General features: G+C 45.5%; 1 non-coding gene across 1 annotated transcript; it reads left to right on the top strand.

Annotated features, from left to right (window-relative positions):
- Positions 1–3348: 3348 nt before the first annotated feature.
- trnav-cac (transfer RNA valine (anticodon CAC)) lies at positions 3349–3421 on the top strand. Its single transcript has one exon. It is a non-coding gene; the product is annotated as a tRNA-Val (tRNA).
- Positions 3422–10016: the final 6595 nt, after the last annotated feature.

Genomic DNA, 10016 nt, shown 5'->3' with positions numbered 1-10016 from the left:
GCCTGCTGTGGGCCGGCCCTTTTCGTCCTGTTTGCCCTCGTGGTTCCCCGGAGGCGGTGGGTAGCTTTTCTTCATTGGAGTGCCCGAAATCGGTGCTCTCAGAGCGTCCGTCCGTCGACAGGTTGAAATTGTAAACGCTGGTGTAGCCACTTTTAATTAAAATCTGATGATGATGATGATGATGATGTTGTTGTTGTTGTTCTTGTTGTCATCGTGGTCGCCGTCATTATTATTGTTAAAGTAAAGCAGTAGTTAGATTTGTTGCTACCGTAAGGTGTAGAAGGCACAATAGCTCTGTGATTGTCTGATGGTGGCACAAGACGAGCAGCAGCTGTTTGAACAAGCCATTGAGCATCACCTTGTTGGGGTAAGTGTAAGTCTTGTCATAGCTCAGGGCATTCTTCCTTTAAAAGAGTTTCCAAAGTGTCCTGATGTGCCCTTGAGCAATGCAATATAGGTCAGTGAAAATAGAAACCTTTATCTCACAGGCAGGCCCACGGGAAACGCCTGTGCGCGTTTTACCAGCCTGCTTCGATGGGAGCCAATCGAAACCCCAGGACAGGTTGGTTTCTGTAGTGTAGTGGCTATCATGTTCGCCTCACACGCGAGAAGTCCCTGGTTCGAAACTGGGCGGAAACAACCCGCAGTGCACGCGTGCCAGTGCCGTGTTACCCGTCCTCATCTCTCTGCCCCATGGCCGGCCGTCGTTTTCTCTTCCTCGGAGTGGCAAGAAATCCTGACCTTGAGAACAAATGATCGCAGAAGGGTAGCTTTGCGAGGCGCTGGAACTGACACTTTTAAAATCGATACATGTCGTTGCTGTTGCAATACGACCGTAGCAGGATCGGTGACATTGCTGTTACTCTTATGTAGTTGAAGGCGCAAAATAGCTCTGATAGTCTGGTGGTGACGGAAGACCACCAGCCGTTTGAACAAGCCATTCAGCATCACCTTGTTGGGCTAAGTGCAGGCACTGTCTGATCGCAGGGCGTCCTGCCTTTGAAAGAGTTTCCGAAGTATCCCGAAATCGGTGCACTCAGAGCGTCCGTCCGTCGACAGGTTGAAATTGTAAACGCTGGTGTAGCCACTTTTAATTAAAATCTGATGATGATGATGATGATGTTGTTGTTGTTCTTGTTGATGTTGTTGTTGTTGTTGTTGTTCTTGTTGTCGTCGTAGTCGCCGTCATTATTAATGTTAAAGTAAAGCAGTAGTTAGATTTGTTGCTACCGTAAGGTGCAGAAGGCACAATAGCTCTGTGATTGTCTGATGGTGGCACAAGACGAGCAGCAGCTGTTTGAACAAGCCATTGAGCATCACCTTGTTGGGGTAAGTGTAAGTCTTGTCATTGCTCAGGGCGTTCTTCCTTTGAAAGAGTTTCCAAAGTGTCCTGATGTGCCCTTGAGCAATGCAAAATAGGTCAGTGAAAATAGAAACCTTTATCTCACAGGCTGGCCCACGGGAAACGCCTGTGTGCGTTTTACCAGCCGGCTTCGATAGGAGTTATTCGAAACACCAGGACGGGTTGGTTTCCGTAGTGTAGTGGCTATCACGTTCGCCTAACGCACGAAAGGTCCCCGGTTTGAAACCGGGCGGAAAGAGCCTGCTGTGGGCCGGCCCTTTTCGTCCTGCTTGCCCTCGTGGTTCCCCAGAGGCAGTAGGTGGCTTTTCTTCATTGGAGTTCCCGAAATTGTTGGACTCAGAGCGTCCGTCCGTCGACAGGTTGAAATTGTAAACGCTGGTGTAGCCACTTTTAATTAAAATCTGATGATGATGTTATTGTTCTTGTTGTTGTTGTTGTTGTTCTTGTTTTTCTTTTTGTCGTCGTGGTCGCCGTCATTATTATTGTTAAAGTAAAGCTACCGTAAGGTGTAGAAGGCACAATAGCTCTGTGATTGTCTGATGGTGGCACAAGACGAGCAGCAGCTGTTTGAACAAGCCATTGAGCATCACCTTGTTGGGGTAAGTGTAAGTCTTGTCATAGCTCAGGGCGTTCTTCCTTTGAAAGAGTTTCCAAAGTGTCCTGATGTGTCCTTGAGCAATGCAAAATAGGTCAGTGAAAATACACTCACCTAAAGGATTATTAGGAACACCATACTAATACTATGTTTGACACCCTTTCGCCTTCAGAACTGACTTAATTCTACGTGGCATTGATTCAACAAGGTGCTGAAAGCATTCTTTAGAAATGTTGGCCCATATTGATAGGATAGCATCTTGCAGTTGATGGAGATTTGTGGGATGCACATCCAGGGCACGAAGCTCCCGTTCCACCACATCCCAAAGATGCTCTATTGGGTTGAGATCTGGTGACTGTGGGGGCCAGTTTAGTACAGTGAACTCATTGTCATGTTCAAGAAACCAATTTGAAATGATTCAACCTTTGTGACATGGTGCATTATCCTGCTGGAAGTAGCCATCAGAGGATGGGTACATGGTGGTCATAAAGGGATGGACATGGTCAGAAACAATGCTCAGGTAGGCCGTGGCATTTAAACGATGCCCAATTGGCACTAAGGAGCCTAAAGTGTGCCAAGAAAACATCCCCCACACCATTACACCACCACCACCAGCCTGCACAGTGGTAACAAGGCATGATGGATCCATGTTCTCATTCTGTTTACGTCAAATTCTGACTCTACCATCTGAATGTCTCAACAGAAATCGAGACTCATCAGACCAGGCAACAACTGTCCAATTTTGGTGAGTTTGTGCAAATTGTAGCCTCTTTTTCCTATTTGTAGTGGAGATGAGTGGTACCCGGTGGGGTCTTCTGCTGTTGTAGCCCATCCGCCTCAAGGTTGTACGTGTTGTGGCTTCACAAATGCTTTGCTGCATACCTCGGTTGTAACGAGTGGTTATTTCAGTCAAAGTTGCTCTTCTATCAGCTTGAATCAGTCGGCCCATTCTCCTCTGACCTCTAGCATCAACAAGGCATTTTCGCCCACAGGACTGCCGCATACTGGATGTTTTTCCCTTTTCACACCATTCTTTGTAAACCCTAGAAATGGTTGTGCGTGAAAATCCCAGTAACTGAGCAGATTGTGAAATACTCAGACCAGCCCGTCTGGCACCAACAACCATGCCACGCTCAAAATTGCTTAAATCACCTTTCTTTCCCATTCAGACTTTCAGTTTGGAGTTCAGGAGATTGTCTTGACCAGGACCACACCCCTAAATGCATTGAAGCAACTGCCATATGATTGGTTGGTTATTGAACAGGTGTTCCTAATAATCCTTTAGGTGAGTGTAGAAACCTTTATCTCACAGGCTGGCCCACGGGAAACGCCTGTGCGCGTTTTACCAGCCGGCTTCGATGGGAGCCATTCGAAACACCAGGACAGGTCGGTTTCCGTAGTGTAGTGGCTATCACGTTCGCCTCACACGCGAAAGGTCCCTGGTTCGAAACCGGGCGGAAACAACCCGCGGTGCATGCGTGCTAGTGCACACAGTGCTGACCACAAGTGAAGGTCTGAAGACTTTGTACTTGACGACCGCTGTAAATGGTTTCTTGACAGTTGTTGAGCAGAAAGTTATTGATCTTCCGAGGGAAAGGTCTGAAATCCGGGGGGTTTGCATAGGAATCAAAAAATTCACCACGGTGGTCCTCCCTTAGATAAATAGCCAGCCAATGTTCTCCGGGCATATTTTTAGGGTGTGTGTTGATTATGTACATTGCAGGTAAATTCTTGATCTTAAATTTAGGCAGCTGATCGCAGGCGTAGACTCCTTGAAACAGTTTCCGTGAGCCGGCCAGGGCATTCATGATGTGGTTGAGCTCTCTGGTGTTCATTTTAATAATAATCATACGGAACGTTTCTCCTCTGATTCACCTCAATAATGTTGTCAAACACAGCATACACGACCATATTTACAGTGTGTGGTAGAGGCTGCTTGAAACGCATCTCCAAACGCATATTGCCCGTCTTCATCAGTGAAATATGTTGTCCACACTCTTCGTCAGGGGTCAGGTTGAAACCATACAGGGTGTAACCGCTGCAGTATTCCCGGCGATCGATCAGCAGAGTTTGATCCTTGAGATGGCGACCCGTAGCCAGTACTAGACTGTAATATTCACGAACCGCATTGCCGTTTTCAAAGTCAGGTTGAAAAGGTCTGGATGGAACCTGCACACCATCGACGTACAATGCTATAAATTCCGCGTTATAATGTTTAAAGTTAAAGGTGTTCTTGTTGTAAACCCCGGTAAATGCATCATTATCCACGAGACCTATAATAACCTGTTTTGGGAGCTGTCCTAGAAACAGATTTTCCTGGTTCATCACCCGTGTCCCTGCGGGGATACTGTGGACTTTCATATAGACTCTTTCGATCGGGTACTTGGCGTTTGCCGTCACTAACGCCAGCGCGTGTCCTAGTTTAACCGCCGGGGAGACGGACACTTATTTCACAAACAGCGAGGCCGATAATATGGTCAGTTTATATTTTTCCGTATCAGGGGTCATCAGACAAAAAGCACTTTTACTACGGATCATTTTAATTTTAATGTCTACCCCGTTGAGCATGAGTTTTTCTTGGAAAAATATGTCTGCATGGATATGCCCCATTAGCTCAAAGGTCCTCCCTTCTGTTGAAGAGGCCGATCTTTTTTGCAAACCCTTATTGAGTCCCTCTGGATCCTTGTCGTCCATAGCTTCCGGGATGTCTTTGAAGAGAAGGCCGGGGCTGAACTGTTTGCTTAGGGTCTCCTCACTATAATTAAGGATACACTCCATCATGGCTCTATAGGGGTAAGTATTGCTGCTTTGACTAATGAGCCGATCTCCCAGGGTCACATCCACCTGTGAAAACATGGTGGCCACCGGGTAATTGATTAATTGATGACCCCAGCGTTGGCCGTCTTCTCGATTGCATCGCCATCCTAATCAGTCACTTTACAGTTCATTAAAATAAATGTGTTATTCAAATCAATATAATCCTCGCCATTGCCAGCTATAAAAAACTCCAGAGGGGCCGTGTCTGAAATTGCAGAAAGAGGGGGAATCTCTACATATATGATCTTATCTATACTCGTTTGAGTGTATGGAACTGTAAACAGATCCAGTTCTGATTTGACGCATTCTTCCGATAGACTGTTGACAAAAGACATGTTTAAAAGATGTATCCTGAGGCTCTATTTTTCTTTCTTTGAGACTTTCTTTTTGCAGGTTTTTTCTTGTGCTGCTTCCTTCTCCGAGTGTTTCCACGATATGTTGGAGAATGAGAGATTCTTCGTTTTTTGTTAGCCACGGATCTTCGTCGCCCTGGTGGACACATGCTGTTTCTTCTTTTACCCCCCCTCCTCGCCATTACCATGAGACCCGAACCCTCCTGATGCTCATGGCTAGCTGCCCGGTTCATAACATTGGTGAACACGTCACTAACAATATTTTTAGCCGCTGATTTCAAGTGGGGTCTGGCTATAGCAAAGCCTCTCTTAAGCAGGGGTACGGCCATTCTAAAGAGACCATGAAAGAGTCCTCCTAGACCGGCGCCATACATTGTGGGGGCTCCTACAAAACCGGGCAAGCCGTTCCCGGCTTGCATCTTGTAATAATCCACATAGGCGCTAGGATCTACATAACCCCTCGAGGTAGCCATTTTAATAATGTACAAACTGTTTCAGGGGTCGAAAATGTAGTTTGACAATAACTTTACTGAAGCGGAAGGGTACGTTGATATTCTGATCCGATTTTACTTCGATCGTGATGTTGTCAAATTGGGTCTTTGAGACTGGTACGTAGTGTGGCTTGTCATAAGTAATTGTGACCATGTCATTGCTTTTACCTTTAATAAGTACATTTCTCAAAAGGGGGACATAACTATCCCCGACCCTCTGGTGGGTTATGATATCCGTATACACATAAAGAGTGTAAAAGCCGCCCCACCACTTCTGAGAACCTGCTCTCTGTGTCAGAATAGATCCCAAATATACGCCCCAGTTGGCCGCTGGTTTGAATGCTAATACCTGGTTTTGACACCTTGTACACTCTGTTTTTAATAGGGTTGTAATATAGCTTGATGTTGAGGGTGCCTTCTGAGAACTGTTTATGCATCTCATCTAATATTTTATCCACATTGTCATAATAACCTCCTTGTATCGTGAATGTCCATTGACTCTTTTTAACATCATCAAAAATGGCGAAGGTGGCATCCTTATCTTGTAAAACAGCCCAAGTGTAAGGATACTGTATTTCCGCCAACCCCACTTCCCACGACCCCCTTAGATCTATAGATTTTCCAAATTGTACCGTGTAACTGGATATTTCATTTTTAGGGTATATATCGAGAGAGGCGTTACTGGGTAGAGTCACGTAGAAGCCTCCTGATTCCATCTTGAGTATCGAAAGTAATGCCCACAACACACCCGCGGGCAAGTTGTTATAAGGATTGAATATCGCAAACCTGTTGTTCCGGGACCCAACTATTGAACTTTTCAGGCCATCCAAGCCATTTCATCAACACATATTTTTTCCGGTTCTGGGTTTTTTCAGCTAATATCTTTTCAACTCTGTATACACTGTCTTTACCCACAATAATTTTTTGTAACTCGGCTTCGTAAAACGTTCCTTCTATATCCTCCCCGTCATAGTCTTTTAACCGGTACACGGGTGGGTCTCTAGCCAACTGTTCGGTAACTGTAAAATATTCGTCAGAAAATGTTTCTTCATAACCTTTGGCAAAAGTACTCCTTAGCTTTGAAACGCGAACCACATCACCGATGTTGAACTTATAAGTAGTTTTTCCCTTCTTAATAAATGGTCCGTATAATTTTTTATAGACCTTAAAAGAATTACTTTGATCAACATCTTTAGGCTTCATTTTAATACTGGTGTGATACCCTTGGTTGTAAGCATCGATAAAATCCTGAACTTTATCAAAATACTTGAACGTGTTGACCGCTGTAAAATATCTCCACATTTTGGTCTTTATGGTGCGGTTAAACCTCTCCAATACCGATGCCCTAAGCTCATTACCGGTGGTGAAATGATGTATTTTGTGTCTCTTCAGTAGATTCTGAAATTCTCTGTTGAGAAACTCTTTTCCTTTATCAGTCTGCAGTTTTTTAGGACATCGACCCTGGGACAATATATCCTCAAAGGCCCTTGTCACCGCCCGACCTGTTTTATTATGTAGAATGCGAGCCCAGGCATATTTTGATAACACATCGATACACATAAACATCAATTTGTGACCATTGTTATGTTTTGATAAATTTGACATATCGACTAGATCCATTTGCCATTGTGAGTCTATGTCAGTTGCATATACGCGGTTTCTTTTAAAGTTAATCCTGAGAGGTTTATGTTAGGTATAGGCGTCTTGTTCCCGTAACCATTCTGAAACAACCACATCATTAACCTTCACTCCGGCCTCAGCGAGTCCTCTTTGAAAACCCTTCTTACCCGCCAAACCCCCAATCTTGGCTGGGTTGTAGTATAGTTCCTGCATTTGGGGAGCTTGCCGAGTCATTCTGTCAAATAACCACACAGACCCACACTATGCGCAAAGTTTTTATACAAGGTTTTTTATTCAACTTCAGGAGAGCAGATACCCCTTTTAAGACATTTGTGAAAAGTATAACATACACAACAATTTTTTCTACGGTCCAGACAAAATGAAATCAGATGATTGGTTACTTGATCTATATCAACAAATATACCTGTTTCTTTATCTTGTAGGCACACACCTCAGTTACATATGTAAATAAAACAACAATATGACCTATTTTAAAATTAAACAGAGGTGTATTAAACATGCTCAGTAAAAGGTCATACAGATGTTGATGAAATGGCCTAATATCATTCTTGGCCCCCTTGAGCCCTTCATCCCAGTGTTCGTACCCCCCGGTCTTTGTTACAGCAGCCATTCACTTTTCCAGGTTTGAAAGTTGATCCTCATCGATGGTTAAATCTGTAGAGAAAAGGCTCGCGTTGGCTACTTTTCTGTCAAGCACATGGTGTAATAGCGCTCTCAGGTTAGCTGCAGAGTGTTGATGACAGAACCAGTTGCAGAAGCAGTCCAGAACATTCCCCATGTTCAAAGTCCCTTAGTTCAGGTCAGAGTCTGAATCAGTGGCGTAGATGTCGAATTCTTCGTCGCTGCCCCCAGCTTTAACTTCTTTACGGAAGAAATAAGCTTTTAGCTTGCCAGCGGTTTTTCTACTCGGCTCATCCAGGTCATTGAGCAGCTGCCCAAGTTTCTCTATTATAAACGGCTCCTTTTTCAGCTCCAGCAAAATCTCATCTATGATTTTCTGGACTTGTCCCACAGTGACATGTATGTGGGAGTAAGAGAGCGCCTTGATTAGTGCCGGTTTCAGCCACGGTTTGTTCAGTCTTCTGTAAAACACGTTGAAATAGAACAGGAAATAGTAACGGTCTGGTTCAAACAAACAACTGTGTCTCAACTGACTGGGGTGATTCACTTCACACCCCCGACAGACTTCTTTCAGAGCTCGGTCGATGAGAGCACTCAGAATATACACCAGGGTGCTTTTAACCACTCTGCTTACTTGGTCACATACCCCGGGCATAAATCCTGCGTCTTCATCACGCCCCCGGGACAGTCCGATGCTCATTGGGTAGCCTGGTGGTTTGTGGGGTGTTTCTCCATCCATTGGACTGACCCCCTCCTGAGACGCACAGACGGTAGACAGTTCGGCAAAATCGAGGCCCTCCATGAGCTCCAGAGGCTGGGGATCCCCGAGACTCATTTGGACATCCATCGCACCGCATGTTGTTTCGTCCTGAGGGACCGGGGTCTGAGGTCTTGGAGAGTAACCACAGTCAAAGGGTTCCAGAGTGTATACAAAATCTGGGGAATAGAACCAGGGGTGATCCCGGGTTTGAAGAGGCCTGTAGAGCCTGTCGACGTCCGCAGCTTTCGGGTAAGACATTCTCTTTAATTTTAAACCATGAATGAATTGTTGCACCTTTTATCCTATCTCTTCACTACGTCACGACACACCGCCCTCTTAGAAGAGAGTAGCCCCTGAGCCGTCAGACCCCCCTCCAAAACCCCACACGTCGTCTGTCGTAGTTCTGCAAGCTTTCCCATTCACACCTTTCAAAACCCTGAGTCGGAGACTCCATTTCGCATTCTCTTGGACCCTCTTGCAAGCCTTCTAGAGTCTTATCCACAAGCCCCAGATCTCTCCAGGCCATCACCTTCAACCAGTCCTCATAAGAGTATTCAATTACCGTCTCAAAAGGTTCCAACGTACCCTCCTTCTCTCCCAAAGCAAGAAGCTCCACTCCAACATAGCTGGGATCCCTTTTAAAGCGGTAACCCCGTCGAGCCCCCCAGATCAACACCCAGGAGCATTCAATCTTCAAATTGGTGAGTACAGGAACCCTTGCCCGGGATTGTTTCTTGCGGGGTTTCATGTTGATGTCGCTGGACATGTTGAAGAAGCGGGATGTTTCAGAAGCTGAGAATTAAAGAGGTATTGCCTAAAAGAAGCGCGGGTTCTTAAATAGAGAGGAGAGTTTCGGGGCGTTGCCTTCAGAGGGGTGGGGGTATTTATGGGTGGCCTTGTTGTTCAGGGTTTTATGGGTGCACACTTTCTGACGGATATGACGTAGGAATAATTAAGGAAATAACTCTACCTAAAATCACGCCCCCCAATTATGACGTAGGAATATTAATAAGCTTAGGGCATACGTCATAACAAAATAGGCCGCGCCCAAAAAACCCTACTATCTACTCTTATGTAGTTGAAGGCGCAGTATAGCTCTCATAGTCTGGTGGTGACGGAAGACCACCAGCCGTTTGAACAAGCCATTCAGCATCACCTTGTTGGGTTAAGTGCAGGCACTGTCAGAGCGCAGGGCGTCCTGCCTTTGAAAGAGTTTCCGAAGTGTCCTGATGTGCCCTTTAGCAATGCCAAACAGGTCTGTGAAAATGGCATCCTTTCGCCGCACTTCTCACAGCCTAGCCGACCTGAAACACCTGAGCCCGTTTTACCAGCAGGCTTTAACGGTAACCATTTGAAGCAAGAGGCAGCGGTGTCA

Source organism: Amia ocellicauda, assembly GCF_036373705.1.
Source record: "Amia ocellicauda isolate fAmiCal2 chromosome 11 unlocalized genomic scaffold, fAmiCal2.hap1 SUPER_11_unloc_3, whole genome shotgun sequence".
NCBI classification, from domain to species: Eukaryota; Metazoa; Chordata; class Actinopteri; order Amiiformes; family Amiidae; genus Amia; species Amia ocellicauda.
This window is presented reverse-complemented; position numbering and strand designations above follow the sequence as displayed.